The sequence below is a fragment of the Canis lupus genome, chromosome 22 (genome assembly GCF_011100685.1).
Source record: "Canis lupus familiaris isolate Mischka breed German Shepherd chromosome 22, alternate assembly UU_Cfam_GSD_1.0, whole genome shotgun sequence".
Taxonomy (NCBI): domain Eukaryota; kingdom Metazoa; phylum Chordata; class Mammalia; order Carnivora; family Canidae; genus Canis; species Canis lupus.
The window spans coordinates 23,720,381-23,741,954 of record NC_049243.1 but is presented as its reverse complement, the minus strand read 5'-3'; the positions used below and the strand labels follow the sequence as shown (position 1 = coordinate 23,741,954).

Here is a 21,574-nt window from a genome sequence, read left to right as displayed (position 1 = left end):
GGTGCTTGTATCCACTAAAACTTAAGAAAATACTTATGTAGTCTTCATCTAATACTCATCTTGTGTCTTTAAGTAGATGCATTTGAGAGCAAAGAAAAAAATCTCAATTTCTAGATTTTTAAAAATTTTTAGATTTAGTTATCTGTCTTTTTCTTAAGTGGTGAGCATATAGCTGAAGAACTTTGGATATCATTACTTAAAGCACAAACAAAATGAATCGTGTATAAAACTGAGTAAACAAAATATCACTTATTCAGGGGTATTATATATAATATTCATATTTCACATATATCTTTTAAAAAGTATGGTAGCATGACATACCCTATGACTTATGAGGTGGGACAAAATACTTTTTTTTTTTGTAGCAATTTCCCTTATTTCTTTATCTACAGAAAATATCTCAGTGACAAATTTAACAGAGAAGACAGTTTAATGGGTGAATTCTATGACTCCTAAGCAGTTTTTTTTTTTATTATTCTCCACATTATAGAGGCATGACTTATGTGAAGGCCATTGTAATTTCTATTGTTAGAGGAGTAATTTGTTTCGGTGCAGAATGACTAGCAACTCTTATGCAGTCTGTGAGCTATGGCAGCAATAATAGGGAAACATTCACATGGTCCATTTACAAGATGAGGTTGCATAAAGTCCATCTGATTACATATAAGTGGTTATTAGAATAGGTCCTCAAACAAGAGTCATAGGAGAGCTATAAATTCTCAGCCATCTATTTTCAAGTCATTTTATGAGAATTGTAGTTTCATGCATATTGGACACTTCATTGTCATTGGCTTCAGAGCAAGAATAAATGGCACATTCACAGACCAGATACAGACTTCTTGGTTCAAGTGTCATCACAGCCTGCACTATTAACAGAGAAATATTAAAAAGAGAAAAATATCTATTGATAACAATCACTTTATTTTGACTCTGCAAAATAGGAATGTTAATTCACTATATATCAGAAGCTATTATGAAGTTCTAAAGACAGACATGTTTTGTTGTACTAAAAGTGTTCTGTAATTAATCAGCATGAAGCCTCATAGTACTGTACGTCCTTGGGCTGCTGCATAAGAAAATTGCAAACATGCACATACAAAACCATTCATAGTATTCATGTAGAGAGATCAATTTAAAAGAAAGTTGCAGTAGTCATGCCAAGACACAAAGGTCTAGGTTTCTTAGTGTGTATTTGTTCATTCATTCATTCATTCTGTTTCAAGACCTCTCACCCCCATGGTGCTCCAAATGCAAAGTGAACTCATAGAGAATAAGTTGTGGAACAGTGAGAATTCCTGTGGTTTGAGAGAGGCTTCCAGGTGGCCTGTGTGAGACACTACTGACAATTATCTGTGAATAGAAGCTGAAGAATCAACTGGAAGCTTTCAAAATTCATTGTAAAAAATACTCTTACAGTTCTATATATTTTAAATTCATTTGGGTATTAGTTTTAATCAAAAGTTTCCATTAAATGTATAAAATTAGGTTCTTGTGTTTTAAGAATGCATAAACATGTATTAAGGTGAAGCTACTTCAACAACAACTAAAAGGTGATATAAGAGAATTGTTGGTCACTTGTTTTATAAAGCCGTCTTTCCATTATTCATAAATATATTTAAACCTTAATCTTAGATGTCCATTAAAGGAAACAGCCTTATATTTGATGTATTTATGGGCTGAATAATTAATAGCGAATGTGCATTTTAGTTGCTTTATTGAACAACTAAAAACTTCACATCTGTAAGATAAAAAGGAAGAAGAAAGTTAGGTTTTAAAATAGCTTGTAAATAAACTTCTGGAGCAGTCAGAATAAATAGAGTGAAGACATTCAAACAGAGAATAAAATTATTTTTAGGAGGTTCAGTGATATTTCAAAGACCAAATGGAAGTTTGATGAGAAGATACCAAGAAATTAAGCTAAATTAAAAACCTAGAAGCCAATGTCTTAGAAAAAAATAAAAAGCAAATATTCTACTGTTTTTGCTACTCCTGAGGAAAAAAATAAGAAATTTCAGTTAGAAATTATATATATATATATATATATATATATATATATATATATATATATATAATGGTTTAAGTTAAGATTTAACATATAAAAGGTTGAAAGTTCTCGGTTGCAATTTTATGAAAGAAAAACTGGAAAAATCAAACTCAATTAATTTTCTTGGACCTATCAGATAAATGAGGTCACACAGAAGTCACTTCTCTTCAAATCTGGAGAGATGTAGTTAGAACAAGAATCACAGCTGAGGTCACTTCACCTGGAGAAAAACACATATAAAGCTACAGTACCAGATAGTTTTGGTTTTGGTGAAAGAATAGACATATGTGTCTATCAATAGATTGATAGAAGGGAATAGATAACAGAAATATACAAGCCGATATAGTGATCTGATCTTTGACAAAGACAATCAATAAAAAAAGGATAGACTTTTCAACAATGGTACCAGAAAAACTAGAAATTTTTCTATATGAAAACAAACAAATCTAGATGCAGACCTTCTATAAAAATGAGCAAAAGTGGATCATAGACCTAAATGTAAAATGCAAAACTATAAAATTTGTAGAAGAAAGTACAGGAAAAATCCATGTTGACCATAGGTTTGGTGATAAGTTTTAGATGCAATAACAAAAGCAAAATACATAGAAGAAGGAATGGTTGTGTCTTTATTAAAATTAAAAGCTTCTGCTCTGTAAACAAAACTGTTCAGGGAATTAGAAGACAAACTGCCAACTGGGAGAAAATATTTGCAAAACACTTCTGATAAAATACTAAATTATAAAAAAAAAAAACCTCTAAAACTCAATAATGGGGAGAGGAGCGGAAATAAGCAACACAGTTAAAAAATTGGCAAGTGAATACGACCATTTCACCAAGGAAGATATACAGACGAAAAATAATCATGGTAAAAATAGTATCATTTGTCATTAAAGAATTGTGAATTAAAGTAACGATGAGAAAGCACTACACACTGATTAGAAAAGTCAAAAATCCAAAAACTGACAACACAATATGCTGGTGAGGATGTAAAAAACCAGAAACTGTAATTCATTGCCACTGGGAATGAAAGATGGCATAGACACTTTGGGAGACATTTTAAAGTCTCTTACAAAGCTTAATCTAGTGCTACCAGAAGATCTAGCAATCATGTTCCGGACAAAACCTGCACATGGATGTCTATCACAGCTTCATTCATATTCATCCCAAACTGTAACCATTCAAACTGTGTTTTGGTAGGTGAATGGATAAACAAAGCATATTACATCTATATAAAATAACATTATTCAGCAGTAAAAAAGGGGCAATCAAATAACAAAAAGACATGAATAAGCCTTAAATGAGTATTGAAACATGAATCAATTTAAGAAAAGACAACCTATGATTCCAAGTATATAATATTCCACAAAAAGGCTACATTTAAAAGACAGTGAAAATGTCAGTGATATAAAATAAATAGGAGACCACACTGTTATAAAGAAATGATCAAATAAAAGCAGCTAATGGAGGAGAAGATGGATATTTCTTATGTAGAATAATTCCAAATAATGTAGATACTCTTTCCCTGATTGAAGAGGTGTATAAACTTCAGTGTATGCTGTGCATAGTAATTACAAAGAATGTAGTATAGAAAGAGGAAAAATAGTAACTTTATATTGGAGAAAACTGACAAACATTAACTCAGCCATGCAATCAAGGTCAACATCAATGGATGGATGAAAATGGCACTGTATTTCTGTGGTCTTTCTCCTCTCAACCCATAACCCCAGTCTAATCTGAGGAAAATAAGAGATACATTCCAATAGAATGATGTACTTACAAAATACCATTTCTCTTTACTCTCAAGGTCATCAAAAACACAGATAATCTAAGAAAACATTCACAGCCAAGAAGAGCTTAAAGAAACATGACAAGGGATCCCTGGGTGGCGCAGCGGTTTGGCGCCTGCCTTTGGCCCAAGGCGCGATCCTGGAGACCCGGGATCGAGTCCCACGTCGGGCTCCTGGTGCATGGAGCCTGCTTCTCCCTCTGCCTGTGTCTCTGCCCGTCTCTCTCTCACTGTGTGCCTATCATTAATAAGTAAAATAAAATAAAATAAAATAAATTAAAAAAAAGAGCTCTCTCTTTAAAAAAAAAAAGAAAGAAACATGACAAATAGGTATAATGTTTTATCTTAAATTTGACATCGTGAGAGAAAATGGACATTAGTTACAAATTAAGACAATTGAAATAAGCTTTGGACTTTAATTAATAAGGTATCAATCTTAGTTAACCATTTCTGACAAAATGTGCTATTCTAACAAATGAGGCTAATAATAGAAAAAAAACAAGGACAAAATATATAGGGACTCTTTACTACTCTTTAAGTTCTTTTTTTAATAAATTGAAAACTTAAAAAAATTGAAAGTCTATTAAAAAACACATCCAATATATTCATGAAATGCTTTTCAGAGACTTGGTCAGGTGTCCACATATCTAATAAGAACATGTAGGCTTATAAAGGTGTGAGTAAAGTACTGTTAAAACCAGAGATTTATTTAAAGGAATGTAGCAGTTTTTTAGTTTTCAACACAGTCTCTATAACAAAATACTGGATTATTTTTTTATTGTGCTCCTCCTCTGGTACATGTGTGTGCTCACATACATTCTTCTATTTGGGATCACAAAGCTACAGACATTTCTAAACTCATAAAGGTCTAAAATAAAAAGAAGTGTACATGGCACTTGGAGAAGTCACCAGAAACCTCATACACTGTGTTAGTAAATGTCAGATGCTGTTGAAATTCTTTCACCAAGATATATAAATTAATAAACTTCAATGAGGACTAAGCTAAGAGTTGCCTTTGGGTTGAACTTCATGTGTTTATATATTGGGTTGTTTTCTTTGCTTACACATTTTCTGCCCCAAAGCTAAAAACGACAGTCCTTTTGTAGAGACTTGCTGTTCTTTCTTCAATAGAAAATCCCTGTCTGATACTTTTAAAGCTGTCTTATTCCTCTTCACTCATTGTCAAGAGTATGGGGTGGAAAATGGAAAGGAAACACTATGTGCAATCTTGTTTCTATTTAGAAATTGACAGTACTTTTTCATTCTGAGTGTAACTAATACAACTGCAGCTTTTGTCACCAAGTAATAGATATAAATTTATTGCTGGGATAGAATGATGAAAGTGATTTTTTTTTCTTAAAATCTACACTATGCAATATTTGTTCTTGAAGATGAAACAACCTATAAATCTTTGTGGATAAACTCTGACACTTAATGTTCCGATTTCCACTAGCTCTTTGATAAAACCCAAGTTAATTAGTGTCACTATTAGAGGTAGCTATAGCAGCGAAAGATTTTGGTTATTGTTCCCGGAAAAACAACAACAAAAACAACAGTGTATCAGTGGATTTTTCAAGAAAAATTTTAATTTATATCTTTATTATGTACTTGTGAGTATCAAACTAGTGGGAATGTCAGGTTTAACAAAGATGGTAAGTGTAGTTTTGGCACATTTTGACTTTTTGTTTTACTTCTAAAGTACTTAACGTTGAATTTGCTCATTCCAGTTCAACTTTATTCTATAACCCAAAAATTTTACTCTTTTATCTTTTATTTTCAATTTATACCAAGTATTTTGTCTTTTTTATTTTATAATATTCCTTATATAATCACTTCTGTGATGTACAGAAATGTTAATAATCTCAGAAATTAAGGCAAAAATATTTTCCAATTTGGCAGATACATGAGGAAAGAGGCAACTAGATTTGAATACAATTTAATATATGTATATATATACATACATATGTGAAATACATAGTATATCACATAAATATTTATATGTAATGAATTAATGTTTCCATAAACTAGATGTATGCAAGAATGAAGCAGGATATATGTAATAACTCAGCGGGTTACCTTGAGTTACACTGTCCGCTGGATGAACAAGTCAATTAAGTTCTGGCTCACAAAGTGCAAAGGGAAATTTCCCCTTTATCTCATATTTGTTTTTGTTTCTGTGTTTCAGGATGAACTTCTTAGTCTGAGAAAGTTCTAGTTTGGTGCCTGACATTGTGACAAAATAATTGATAGTATCCACTTTCAGTCAGAAATGTCTCCTTTTAGAACCTGTCTTATATAGTATTACAATAGAAGGCATTCCATCCATCATCAGTACCATCTCTTTTTCTTTCCTCTTGAAGGTGAAGACTCTCCCCTTAAATAAGACCAGGTATGAAAAATAAGAAATAGGGTTTTCCCCTGTATGGTAATCTGCATTACTATTTACATTTAAAACTTTGGTGTAAGGGCATCTGGCTGTCTCAATAGGTAAAGCATGGGACTCTTGATCCCAGGGTTGTGAGCTCAAACCCCACATTGAGGGTAGAGTTTACTTTAAAAATAGAAATAAAAAAAAAATCAGACTTCAGTGCAAATTCTGATGCCCCAGGATAGTAATCTTAGAAATCCTCCTCTAATTATAAATAGTGAAGATTTTCACTGAAGATATATCTTAGTCTGAAAATTAAAACACCACTTGCCTATTTATACTTAAGAAAAAAATAACAGAATTTATTTCAATGAAGAAAATCAAAGTGGATGTAAAATTTTATTATGAAAAGTAATTTTTTGTGAATTTCAATGAATATTGTTATATTATTGAGTATATGAAAGTGTAAACTAGGTGTAGGTCACCTCAATGATAAACACAAGCACATACGTATTTTTAAAGTCTTTTATTATTTACTTTTTATTTTGATATAATTTTTCTAAAGCCTATTTTTTGAAAGTTTTTAAAATTTATTTTGAAATAATTTCTGATTTATAGATGAAATATAGTACAGAGTTCTTCTGTACTCTTTACCCAGATTCCTATGATATTAACATCTTATATAACTAAAGTACATATATTAAACAACAAGCATCATATAGATTTTCCCATATTTTCCATTTCTTACTATTGTTTCAATGATGGATCAATCTAGGACACTGCACTACGTTTATTTCGCATGCTGCCATAGTCTTCTTCAATCTGTGACAATTCTTAATTCTTTTATTGTTTTCATGACCTTGACTCTTTTGAAAATTAGTATTCAATATCTTGTAGATTACTCCTTAATTTCAGTTTAGATCATGTTTTATCATGGGTAGATTGGGGTTATGGGTTTGAGGAAGAACACCACAGGTAACCTCATAGCATCACATCAGGGAGTACCTGCTATCCATGTCTTAACCCTGGTGAAATTAACCTTGATTACTTAAGTGTCTGCCATAACAAAGTTACTTTTTTTCCATGGCCATACCCAAATTTGTTGGAAACAAGTCACTAGGTCCTGTTCACACTTAAGGGAAGGGAATTAACCTCCACCTCCTGCAGGGGGGGTTAATCTAGAATGTGTAGGCCTGTGATAAAACCACCAGAAAAAAATTATTAGAATTATTTTCGGTGAGATATTTTAAGGCTATGCATGTATTCTGTTTCTTAAATTTTCACCTACTGTCTCACTAAATCACTGGATCTTGACTACTGCAACCATTACTGTGCTATTCTGATGAAAGGTTTTTCTTTCATTGCTTACACATTTATTAATTGGAATTCTTCAGAAAGAAAACGTTTCCCTTATCTAACATTTATTTAATGATTTGTTTAAATCAGAATGAATTTAAATGTATCTCTTTTGTTCTTTTTGTCATAAATCACATGGTACTTGTTTAATTTTGTTGCTCTAATTTCTCTGGCTTTGGCTACTGGAAGTTCTTTCAGGTTGACACTCGATGTGTTTGTTGTTGCTGTTGTTGTTTTAATCTTCTTTATTTTATGGCTCATGATGTATGTGCCCTTCTTCAGCCCTAGACTCAAACATTAATTCAAACAGTTCTTGATCCTTTTACTTAGAAAGCAAGATCTGGGTGCAAAGATTGCTCATTTCTCTTGCGATGTCACTGCTTATAGGCTGTCTCAGCAGACAGAGCTAGAAATTGTATGCATGCTTTCATATCAGTGTATGTGCACATATTCATAATTATTTCTATACCCGTCTATCACACCCACCCACACACACACACACACAATCATACCATTATCTTTTCCCCTGATCCCAATACACAGGTTTCAAATATACCTTCAATGTTGGTATCAGTTGGAATTTTGCTGTCTCAGATTTTGCAAACTTGGCATATGGGTGTAAGTAAAATCTATATTTCTGTGGTTTTTGCTTACATACTTCTCCAAAAATGATTCTATTTTTCCCACCAGATTTCTAGACATTTACCCCTGCTTTTCAGAAGCTTAATTCTACCTGCCTCTCTCCATTCTCTGTTTTTTTTGCTTTTCAGAAAATAGTTCATAATTCAGCATGCTTAAGTGCCCTTTATTTAATATAAATTCTATTTACTTGTACACTCAGTCTCCCAATTAGTCTACCCAACTTTAGCTTACACTTAAAACAATCTCTATCCCATGATTCCTAGCTACATAAATACCTAAAATAGATCCTGCTCCTCTTCAATGATTTTTTGATTTTTTTTCAGATAAAATCCAAATCTTTTACCATAATGCAAAGCTCACCATACTATAGCTCATGTGCTTCTCTAGACTCACATCTGCCTGCCCAATTCAGGATTAATTTATATACATTCTTCCCAAATGCCAATTATTTCTTCTCTCCTTTCTTATCCCTCTGTTTAAATTATTGTGTATTTCATTCTTAAAAATGCACAAAACTGTGGAAGGAGCCTCGGTGTCCAACTGTAATGTAAAGTTAATGATCTATCAAAACATTTTTCACGTAATCACCACACAAATCAAGAAAGAGAACATTGCCAGCATCCTAGAACCACTGCCCCGCTTTTTAATGATATTGTCCTTATTCACTGAGTCTTCCTCCTCTTTCTTCAAACTTTTTGACCACTAGGACTAGGGTTTGTTTTAAATTTGCCTAGATTGAATCCTAAAATTTCTGTTTTGCATGTGACTACTCTATGGTTTTAACCATTTTGTTGCATGAAGTTAAAGTATGTTTATTTATCATATGTTATTAAAGGAACATACAAGAATTTATTCATCTATTATATTGTCACTGGACATTTGGATTTTCTCCAGTCTTGGCAATTAAAAAATGATGATTTCTGAAGAAATGCATAATTAAAGATATATATACAATTGAGTTTGGAATTACTGTGTCATATACACAAATCTCATTATTTGGCAGATAATGACACAATGTTTTTCAAATTATTTGTGACAATTTAGACTCCTACCAGAGATGTATAGAGGTTCTTACTGAAGGGCATCTTCATCACACTTGTCACAGTTATAGCTATCTTCATATTTTAGATAAGTAGTATCTACGTGTAATCATTAATATTTCATCAAGGTTTTATTTTACATTATCTAGTTATTATTTAGTAACCTAAGTTTTAATGCTTTTATCAACCATTTGGATATCCTCCTTTTGGAAATGCTTAATTATGTCCTTTAATTTGTTAAGGATCTTTTATATTGTGATGTCAGCCCTTCATTGGTTATACATGCCGTGAATATCTGTTCCACTCATTATTTAACATTTATTATTTTATTTAATGAAACAGTTAAAAATAAGTCAGTAAAGAGACTAATCTTATTAGTATTGCTATCTGATGAGCCAATGGCATGCTGATTAGGAAACCACAACTTAAGTATTCCTTTAGTTGTTCATTTAAAATTTGATTTTGGGAAATTGGCTAAAAATTAAATAATTCACTAATGAAATAAGTATTTAACTTAAACCATTAAAATGGATTTTTCTTTTATCAAATTTAGGTAAATACTTCCATTTTATATAAGAATTGCAGTATTGCATTTTGGATTTTGAGGAAGATTCAGATTTCCTAATTGCAATCTAGGTTACAAGGCATATTTGTGACTTGTTCTCTATTACTTGAAGTGAAAAAATACATTGGAAAGTGATGATATGTGAATAAAAAAATCAGTATTGAAAAATGATAATTATAAACAGCATATTTAATTTTGTGTGTGTGCACAGGTGTTGTCTATGTGTGCATGAAGAAAATAATACAATAGGAAGACTATATATGATATATTGTGTTTTTATTGTGTTAGATGCCAAATTAATATCTTATTAGATTATTTAGAATTTGGGTTCATTATTTAACATCTTTTGCTTTACATATATAACCTGAGCAGATAAAGTTAATTGAAAATAGTATTGATTTTCTTTAAATTAGATATTTTGTCTAAAAAATTAAAGTTTATTTCACTTCTGTGAGTTTGTCCATTTAGTCTATATTACCACAAAATTGCCCTAACATTGGTCACTTTTTTTCCTACTTTTATATGTTCTTACTAAATACAGTAACCTGCATTAATCAAAATGTGCTTTTCGAGAGGATATGCACTTACTTGGCATGTTTTCCATGGAACTAAATTAAATCTGATGACATGGTCTCCCACTTCCCTGGAGTGGCCATTCCCTAATAGAGACACTGGCTGATAATTAGATGAGGTTCAAATGGGACTTAAGGGACCACATGAAGGTCAAAGGTTGGTAGATTCTTTTTTTCTTTTACTTCCAGGACTTCTGTCACCAATTATCTACCAACCACAGAAGTAACACCACTCTGTAGGAGACATTTAAAACTACTTCTTCAACTGAACTTATTTCAGAATTTTTGGTTACACCTGTTAGGATCTGTAAGAAAGTGCTACTTCTGTCTTCCTTCACATTTAGCACTTGAGCAGCTCTCCTACCTGTGCGACATAGAATAGTGACGTGGGAGCTAGTCCCTGCCTGCAGAAATGACCTAAAATATCTGGTTCTATGGCAAAGGTTGAATTTTCCATTCTCTCATGCACTGTCAATTCATCATTTTTAAATCTTTTTGATCCTCTAATTGCCTATTGAGACTATCAGTCATCTACTCTGTTGCTTTATAATAGCTGGGATACTTTTTTTACTCCTACTTTATTTTAATCGTTATTGACTTATTAAACATAGGAAAGAAAAATTCATTTTTTCTTGAGAAAATCATTTTATGCTAATCTATATTCAAATACATGATAAAGAGATCTCTGAAGAAAATAATGCAGTAGCTTATCCTTATAGGCACTTTTGCTTACAGGTGTGAAAGAATTGTTAATTTGTATTTGTTTGTCAATAGTAAAATTAAAACCTACTAAAATTTGTATCAGGAAATAATCTAACAGGAATTTCTAGAAGGTTTTGTATTATAAATGGCAACATTTATTTCATAGGCATCAACTGACAGTTGTAATTGCAGTGTAATCCTGCAAAATTATTGATTGAAAAATAAAATAAGCTTGATACCTCTTGATATAAATTATGAAAGAAACATAAATATATAAGGTATGAAAAAAACAGAGAATAGTAGTATAGAGAACCTGAAAAACTAAATAATTTTCACTGCGACTCCTAAGTAACTACAGCCCCTAAATACTCCTCGACACTCTGCTGAACTCAACATTAGTAGCTAAACTACAACCATAATTTGCTGCCCCTACAACTTGCTGCATGATTTATGTTACCTAAATTCCCCAGTATTTTCTTGAGTTTTATTTTTCAGGAAAAAAAAATGACTTCTGATTAACCTTCCCAAATGTGTTTTCTAATATTCTAAGTCCCTCAGTCCTCTCCAGGAACTTGTCTTCACTTGTCATCTATCCATTCTCATGATGCCTTGTTTTTATGAATGCCATAAATGCCAGAGCTATCAGTTTGCGGTTGTTTCCTTCCTCACACATAGGAAGCTTCAGCAAAGAGGCTAAGAGCTCACGATTCATAAGCAAAGGCCAGACTCATGTATTAAATAGTAGTTTCATTTTGGCCAAGTTATTTGATCTCACTGAGTTTTCCTTTTTCCTCTCCTGCAAAAATTGGATCACATTTTATTCATTGATTAACAAAAATTTGTATTTTTGTTCCTATTCTTTACCAGTAAGTCTATTAGCTGTCAGGTATGTAGTAAGATTCATTCAAGCAGAGGTAAACCTTGACCATATGGGTGGTAAACAACAATGACAAGAACATGAGAGTTTTCCACATGAATCCTGCAAAAAAAAAAAAAAAAAAAGATGTGAGAACAAAAAGCTATTTTCTTTATTGACCTGAAATCATATTAAAACCAACTTTGAGGGGGATTCCTGGGGGGCTCAGGGGTTTGGCACCTGCCTTCGGCCCATGGCATGATCCTGGAGTCCCGGGATCAGGTCCCACATCAGGCTCCCCACATGGAGCCTTCTTCTCCCTCTGCTTGTGTCTCTGCCTCTCTTTCTCTCTCTGTCTCTCATGAATAAATAAATAAAATCTTAAAAAAAATTTTTGAGGTCCTATCTTATAATAAGGGCAGGGAATTTAATCTAATGTATTACTTGGACCATGCTCCTTTCTCTAGGATTTCACAACTACACAATACAACTGTGGGGATAAAAAGGCAGGTTAATTGTCATATCTTTCTCCTATCATGGATATCTTTGATGTGTTTCCTATCCATGCTCATAAATACCTTGAGGTTAGGATACACTGCTGCTAACAGCACCAATCTTTTCTAGAATATTTCAAACTAAACCATGAGATCATCTATCTAGAGTTGAATCCACTGCCTCAGGTGTCTGCAAGGTAGTGGCATATGGGTATTACTGTCATAGGAATACCATTCTCTATCAGACCTAGAATAAATCACCACCGATTCTCCTATTCGATCTTTTCTCTCCTGAGAGGCACTCATCTGTCTCTGCTCTCTATTTGAAAAATTCTTGAGGAATTTAAGTTTCTAGAAAACAAAATCTGAGATCCAATTTTCTATAATGGTATTTTTATTTTCTTCTCTACAGTTCACACCTCATCACTCACAATAAAAAGCATGTCTGAATGAGAGAGAGGCCACAAATGTCTGGTTGGTCTGCTTCAAATTAGAGAAAAAAATTGTAGAGACAATTAATATCTAATATAACATAGTTATCATAATTATTAATAATACCTATGTATGTGTATGTAGTTAATATTTAATAATACTTTAAGCAATAAAGAATTTCATTTTTTTAAATATTTTATTTATTTATTCATGAGAGACACAGAGAGAGAGGCAGAGACACAGGCAGAGGGAGAAGTAAGCTCCCTCAGGGAGCCTGATGTGGGACTGGATCCCTGAACTCCAGGATCAGGCCCTGAGCCGAAAGCAGAGCTTAACCACTGAGTCATCCAAGCGTCCCAAGAATGTCATTAAAATAGAGAGTAACATGATGTTTTGGGAAGAGCTGTGTATTGTATGGAATGAACACAGAAATAATCCCTGAGGATATGGCATTTACAGTAAAAGCTGAAGTTGTTTATTTTTATTTTTAATTTTTTTAATAGTATGTGAAAGGCTGAGGAGAGAATAACTCCAAGCCTTGGAACCTCCATGGTGAAATTCTCTGAGCTGAGAAAGAATTGAAAATGATAAGTGTGATGTGAGTATACATTGAACAAAAGAAAGTATGATTGAAAAGACCACTATAAAGGCCATAAATAGGGCACAGGTCATACAAGATCTTATAGAATATGTAAACATAATTTTGATTCTAAATGCTAAGAGAAGATAATGATATGTTTAAGTGGACAAGTCATATTATTTTATTTTAATTTTAAAAAGATCACTTTGGCAGCCACAGAGAGAGATATTTGAAATAAATAAGAGAGGAATCTGGAAGACGTGTTAGGAAGTTCCTGCAAGTGTCCTGGCCAAAGATGAGTGTGCTGGGGAGAAAAGATGAGAGATCATATTTGCAGTGCACTTTTTGGACAAAAGTGACCACTTAAGTTACCACTTAAGAAACAATCAGTATAGGTCACCCTCTTCTGGTGGGGCCCAGCTTTTGTATGAGGAGGCAGTGATGATACTCAGGCCCAAGGAGCCCAATGAACCATGCTGATAAGGGGGCAACTTCATAGCAGCTGATAAGATGGGCATGAGGATCAAACTACAAAGCAGCAACAACCCCCAACAGCTGGCTGAAGGAACTCAGTAAATGCCACCCCTGGGAGACCATATGTGATGTCACCATTGTGGTGGGGAGCCTTTCCTGCCTGGCCCATAAAGCTGTACTAGCTTGTATGGATATTTCAGAAACTTTTTTCTGTATATTGGGCTTGATGCCACCAGGACCCATGTAGTAGACTTTATCACCTCTGCCAACTTTGAGAAGATTCTGAGCTTTGTCTACACATCAGTTCTTGACAGATCTGATCAATGTTGGGGTCATCGATGAGGTAACTAGGAGAGAATTACTTGTAGTTTGAAGACCCCACTGAGGAGACAGGCATAGCCGAGGAGATGAATAAGTTAAGTGATGCCAGTGGAGATGAGCTGACTTTTGGAGAGAATGATAACCAAGAGAATAAGGCCATGTCCTGGCAGGTGTGCAAGAAAATTCTAGAGCACAGCATTCATTTGATCTGACAGCATGTTCAGGACCACAAGCACCTGCTGACAGGCAACTGCAAATTCTGGGAGACCCACTTCTAGGACCAAAACTCCCAGGTGACCCATGTTCTATCCCACATTGGTATTTTCCTCTTCTCTTGTGGCATGTGTGAAACTTAAGTTCATCACCAGGTGGCAGCTGACCCTCCACCAAGGGGGTGGAACATTTGAGAACAACATCCCTGTCCAACCCAATGATCCCCTAACTGGGAATCTGGGTTGGTTTACAGGTGCACCCTCCACAGAGTTGAAATGTGCCATCTGTGGGAAGTCACAGGCCAAACGTTTCCACATGGTCCAAGGCCACATCCTTGACCATCTAAACTTGGAAAGCACCAGGTCTGCTTTATCTGTAACCACTACCAGCTAAACATTTACAGCTCCAAATGGTACATGCTCTTCCACCCCAACATTTCAGTCCTCTCCTGCTCTGTCTGTGTGAACGGCTCTGGGGACCAGCATCTCATAAAGAAGCACATAGCTATGCACCAAAGCCTGGTAGATGCCCTCTCCCCCTGCCACTCGTGCAGCCAGAGCTTCAAGTCAGAGGCTGCCTATCACTCCCATGTCAGCAGCACAAATAAAACAGTGGCCTTGAGGCAGGGTCTGATTTGGGGCTTTAGCACCCAGCAGTCCAGAAGTGGAAGCTTCCAATGAAGGAGTTCCTGAGCGAGGAGATGGCTCAGCAGGGCTAGCCTGGGAACAGTGAGTACAGCTGCAAGGTTTGAGGCAAAAGGTTTGCACAACAAATGAGTTCAGCTACCTCTGGCGGTTCTGCAGGCAAGAAGCTGTACCAGTGTAAGGTGTTCTTCCGAGGTCACTCAACCATCAAGTGCTACCTGAAGACACACTCGGGGGCAACTCATGTACAGCTGCACAGTCTGAGGCCCCTACAACTCCATCCTTAACCTTGTGAGCAAGGATGTGGCATGCACAAAGACAGCCTCTTGCTTGACTTCACTGGTAAGCAGACCTTATACCATATCCATTGCAAAGAGGCAGAACAGAGCCTGGCCCCGGCTGAGGCAAGGGAGCTCCCAGGTGTCAGGCAGGATGTTGATTTTCTGGTGGCTGTTGTCCCCTCTTTAGCCAAAATTTCCATGTAGCCTTGGGAGGAATTCTGTTCTGTCTTGTGTTTAAGGAAAAAGAAGACGAAGATGAAGATGAAGATGAAGACGAAGACGAAGACGAAGACGAAGAAGAAGAAGAAATAGCACATGAGCTGTTACTGTTCTTGAGAAGCAGCAGCCCTAACATGTTTGCCTCCTTACCTGTTCTTGCCTGTGAAGGACTGCATTTTTTTATTCTTTCAAGGCTGGCTTCGGGATCTTGTCAGGCAATTGGTGTCAGCTAGATCACTGTCCCCAACCTCTCAAGTTTTAGTTTACTGATAGGTTTTTTGCTGCTAAGAATTTAACCAACATCCTCACTGAAAGAGGAGGTGGGGAGAGGCTTCCACACTGGGAAGTATTGTCAGATTTCCAGCTGGGACACCAGCTATGAGGGAGATTTGGAGGAATGTGGTCATTCAGAAAAGACTAGTCAATAGGACAGCTCCCATCAGGTCCCAGGTCCAGCCCTCGGCTGGGAAAACATAGATGGCTGAAGGTGCCTGCTTGTTCCAAGATTCTGATCTGCTGATTGTACAGTAACATATTCTGGCAGCTAGATCCAAACTGGGGTCAGAAAGCTTCAGGATGAATCTGTGCTAGCCAGAAGAGGCATCCTGCAGTGCCAACTGAAGTGGCAGCCTGGATTCGACAGGAAGAGAGGTTTCTCTTTTCTTCTCAATTCCAAAGAAACATGATTTTATGGAGTGATGGCCCAGCTGTCAGGCCTTCCCTACAGGGTAAAGAGGAGAGGGAGTCACTTTGATATAGTCACATGTCATCTGGCTCCCTCCCTTGACTTTGAGTGCCCTGGTGGAGAGGTAGGCATGTCTCTGACAACAGCAGCCTTGCCTTAATTTACATCCAGTCACCCACCTAGAAGTGTGTTTGGTCTGTACTGTAGACGAGAAGACCCCATGAGGTGGTAGAGCGATGCACTGTGTGGCCCTCATGATTAAAGAGAGCCAGGGAACTGGTGGAGTGTAGAAGGTATGCATTCTGTTTGTCCTGGTCAGGAAACCTGTTTATTTTGTGCTAACCCGGCAGGAGCTTTGGCAATTCACCTTTGACCTGCTGGAATTTATCCTGATCTGGTATTACATCCCCACCAGGAAGTGCTATTGGACAGCAGCTGGCTCAGACCCTCCCTAGATGGCTGAGGAAAGGGTCTATCCAGTCTTGGGGGCTGGTTGTCTCTGCTCTTCATTGACTTTTGAGAGGGTCTTGCCCAAAGAAGACTGGAAGGAGAGGGCCCTCAGATCCTACACGTTCACAGGGCGGCACCTCAGTAACACTACCTCACTTGCTTGCCTGAGCTCTGGGAATCCCTAGCCTTGGGCTTGTCGCTGCCCTTGGTGGGACTCAGTAGGATCCCAGGCCTGTTTCATAAGCAAGTGGTTTTAATGAACTCACAAAGCCTTTTTGTGAATTAATACTTATTTTTATTTTTGTATACATATCACCCAGCATCTCTTTTGAATAAGTGACTTCAGGAAAAAGAGTTTCTCCCCAGAAATTAGTCTTATTCTAGGGTACAAATCTGACCAGAGATTTGGGAAGCAGTGGCCAGAACTAGGGGAGAAAGTGTTAAGTCTTTAACCAAGCAAATTTTTTACTTTCTCTCCACATAGCCTCTTGCAGGATAAACCCAGAGGACCATTAGATAATGCCTATGAGTTCTAGAAAGTCAGGGCTTGCTGAATTCCTGACCTTTCGTCATCCTTCCTTCCAGTGATTGACTAGACTGGGGACTGGGTTGAGAGAATCAAGTCACATGAAAGACATTTTTGCACATTTTCACATCTTTCCTAAACTGGGAAAGCTCTACTAAGACATACAGGCAAACCAAATCTCTGTCCCTGTTAGACCTGCTTCCTCTCCCCCTAGCCTGCAACTGATAAAACCTCCGAGTTGAAGTCCATGGCTTTCTGGTGGGGTGAGGATTACCTGAAAGGATTTGTGCAAGTGGCCACTTTCCACATCTACATTCACCTTGTTATAGGTTCCATCAGGACAGTCTTGTCAGGAAAGCAGTGCTGAGACTTGTTATCCCTGACTGCCTTTATCGGGCTGACCATTGGAGAATAGAGAAGGAAAATGTGTAAAAGACGACAGTCACATATCTGCTGGTCCCTCCCAGATGTTAGCAATGACCGATTTTTGAATAGTCAGGTTTGAGAGAGGTAGTCCCTACTGGAACACCGCAGGCAGCTGAGAGTAAATAGATTGATGTACTAGAGAAACCTTTTCCCTTAACAGAGAGCATCATGGATGCTGGATTGTCTCTACGCTTAACCTGAGACTGTGAATTTTCCCTTCCTGCCAGTAAACCAAAAATCAGATCCTTGAAATTTTGCCCCTGAAACACTAAACAAAAACAGCAAAACTGTGCGCCTTGATCCTCCTGAGGCCAGGTGGTTGATCAGGATGGTCCAGGTGGTCGCTATCAGATATGTAGCAGGATTTGCAGCTCACAAGGTTCATTGGCTAAACCCCGTTTTCCTGCATGTCCCCATATTCACACTTGACTCCTCCCTCTGTTTGGAGTCACGTTTCTGTCTCTGCCTCCAGATCACCTTTCTCTGAATTGTTTCACTTGAAACACTGTATTGTGGCAAAGGGCACTTTGGGAAAACTGGTGGAAAGTATTCAATTTTGTGTTTTATTTTGTTCTGTTCTGTTTTGTTTCAACCTTTCCTTTATTTAATTTTGTGGCCCCCTCTTCCCGGGAGCCTGGTCCAATACTGTCTTCCTGCTATATTTATTCCAGGGTGCTCTTTGATCCTGGAATGTCTTCTTATTTCTCTTCCTTGCACTTTCTTGTTCTGTACTCAGGACCAACTATGTAATGTACAGAGCCCTTTGTTTAAAAATGAAGAATTTCAAGAAAGCAACGGTAGAGCATGAGACCATTCCTAATCTGTTCCTGAAGGGAAAAAGATAATATTTACATGGAACACTGGGACAAGCAACAGAGGTTGCTTATGGCGAGAAGAGGGGATCTGTGTCCTGCTTCTCCTGTCACTGACCAAACAGCTCACTGATGCCACCGTGCCACCAGAAATCTCTGCTATATCCTAGTATTTGGTTCTAAATTTTAAGACTCCATGCAGTGTCTATAGTTTATAGCTAGATGGAAAGAAAGAAAGAAGGTAGGGATGGGGCCCAGGTGACACCTAAGAACCAGGAAATCGGTTAAAATTTCTTTTGACTTTCTTCTTTTCTGATTTATCAGTGGCCTTTTATCTCCAAAAAGCCTGTGGGCTTCAATACCTGTCCCCAGTCAGGTTTTGCTACTGATCATTTTCTTCCACTTCTGGTCTCCGGCTGGGCCCTATTCCTCAGACTCCTCAACTTCGGAAGTACATTTAAATCACTTTATAGATGAACACTGGTTTTGTTGGCATGGGAGGGGGCTATGTGGAGGAAGCTGTGCCCATCCCCACACATCCTTATCCCTAAATTCTGCATTGATTAAGTCAGGAATTGCAGGGCACACAGCAATCGTTTCATTGTGATCATTCATCATAAATTCAACATCAGAATGAAAATGAAACTATTTTGATTTCTATGCTTTTTTAACACTCTTTCTTCCCCATCCCTCCTCCCCATCTTGTCCACCCTCCCCTCCCATCTCTCCTAGCTAAAGTTTCTTGCAAAAACCAAGAGTTGGTAATGTCCAACTCCTTCCATTACATTAAAAAGCACTGACTACCTAATATTTAAGTGTTTACTATCTATTGCTGTAAGGTTTTGTAAATTTTGTAAATTTTCCCCCAAATAACAGATGTCTAAAACTGTTGTACAAAATAATCAATGTAATTTCTAGCAACATCATGATGATTATTACTAGAGAATATTTTATTATCAGAATTAGAAGTTACTGAATCTTACATAGAAAAGAAGGAATTATTAATATGGTCAGGAGGTTATGTAAACATCCTTTGGTTTCTCTGGATTTTGTGCTATTTGTCAACTTTTTACAATTTGTAAACTGTTTTTTTTTTTACATATATATTCATCATTGTGTTTAATTTAATCTAACACAGTAACAACATGTATTACAGAAATTTTCCATAACTAAAATCTTCATGTCCTTTAAGACACAAATCAGCAATCCTGTATGTCATTTGCAATTTGGAGTCTACATTACATGAAAGCAACAAGAGTAAAGAATTTTTGTTTCAATTGAAATTCTATTATTCTTAAGAAGATGGCTTGAAATAACCACATTATCAACTAATAACTTGAAATACACTAGTAATGTTCTGAAAATATGAGAGAATATATTCAAGGATTATGATATTTATTTCAAAAGGATTACTATGTAGCAAATATAAGCATATTTCTATGTTTATATTTTGTGTAAATGTATAACAAAATTCGGTATATAATTAGCATATAAGAGATTCCTTATGCTAATCAAAGACTAAAAAACCTGTGGAATAAATAATTAATGCTTTATGAGGAGTATATAAACATTTGCATTATAACTTGATGAGTTATTTCCCAGATCAGAGCATTAGCATCAAGGAAAAAATGAAGATTATCATGACTTGCCTTCTATAACCTAAAAAACTGAAAGAACACTTGTCTAATTTAGAGGTACTGAAAACAACTTTGTTTTTCAAATTTTGATAAAATGTTGGTACCGGACTAAGTCATGAATGAATATTGTAAAAACCAAACCAACCACTACAAGAGTATAAAAACTGATATGTTCAAAACACTATAAATAATACAAGACTGAATCCTAAAAGAATATTCAAGAAACCTTCAGTAAGGCAAGAAAAGAGAAACAGAGAAACAAGGAACCCCAGAAAAAATTTTAAACACATAAAATAGCAGACCTAAGTGTCACCAATCAACAATTATCTTAAATATAATTGATCTAGGTATGTCAATCAGAAAACAGAGATTGGCAGATTGGGTAAGAAAAAAATACAGCCACATTATATACTGCTTTCACCACCCTGGTTAAGTTAATTCCTAAATATTTTATTTTTTTCGATGCTATCATAAATGGAAATGTTTTCTTCATTTTTTTCTTACCTTGTTCATGGTTAGTGTATAAAAAATTAAACTGATTTTGTGTGTTCACTCTGTATCCTCCTACCGTGCTGAATTTGTTTATTAATTCTAACAATTACTTTGCAGAACTTTTAAGGTTTTTCACATACAAAATCATCTCACTTGTGAACAGAGGTAATTTTCTTTCTTCCTTTCTCATTTGGATGGAACAGGTAAGTTAAGTCTGCACCACATGATAAAATGGGTGGGACTTCCCTTCTAATAATTTGAAATTTTATTTTGGTGACATTGGAGAAAGCACAAAGATTTATGTTTAAATAATTGATTATAGGGTTACCTTTATTTTTAGATAATTTGAGGTAATTCTGTAGGCAATTTCGGATGTAATACAAAAGCAGAGGTATTGTAGAATATTTTCTAACAATACTAATGTATTATTCCAAGCAGGAAATTATAAGCAACCAAGCCAAGACAGCAGCATGAAAAGAAAGAAAAATCATTTCTTGGGAAAATTAAAGATACTTTTATATTAAAAGTTTTATTATTTTATCTACAAATGATAATGTTAATGGTGCACTCATTGAGAAATGAGTAAATCAGTCAATTCATACGTACATTATGCTGTGGAGACCTACATGGAAAGAAATATTGAGATCAAGGCTTCAAAAATAAAATGGACCATGATTTCTATTACAGTGGTGCATTTGAAAAATTGTTAATAACAATATTATGAAGTCAGAGTGACACTAAAAATCTCTCTTACAGGAGTTATAAAAGCAACAGACACCATTGCTCTCTGCTTTATTGCTCAACGTAATAAGCTGCAGGATAGAAGTCTACGTGCTGTCACCCTGTAGGTTACCTGTCACAAGGCAAGCCAGCCTTTGTGCTCTGGGATTTCCTCTACTCACACAGCAATGTCTAGACACGATATATTGTAGGTATGTGTTTAAATCCTGAATTCAC

The 21,574-nt window shown here is 35.8% G+C and overlaps 1 pseudogene; it reads left to right on the top strand.

The window, feature by feature from the left end:
* Positions 1-2,812: 2,812 nt before the first annotated feature.
* Positions 2,813-15,574, top strand: LOC100688541 (annotated as a pseudogene).
* The last annotated feature ends 6,000 nt before the right edge of the window (positions 15,575-21,574 follow it).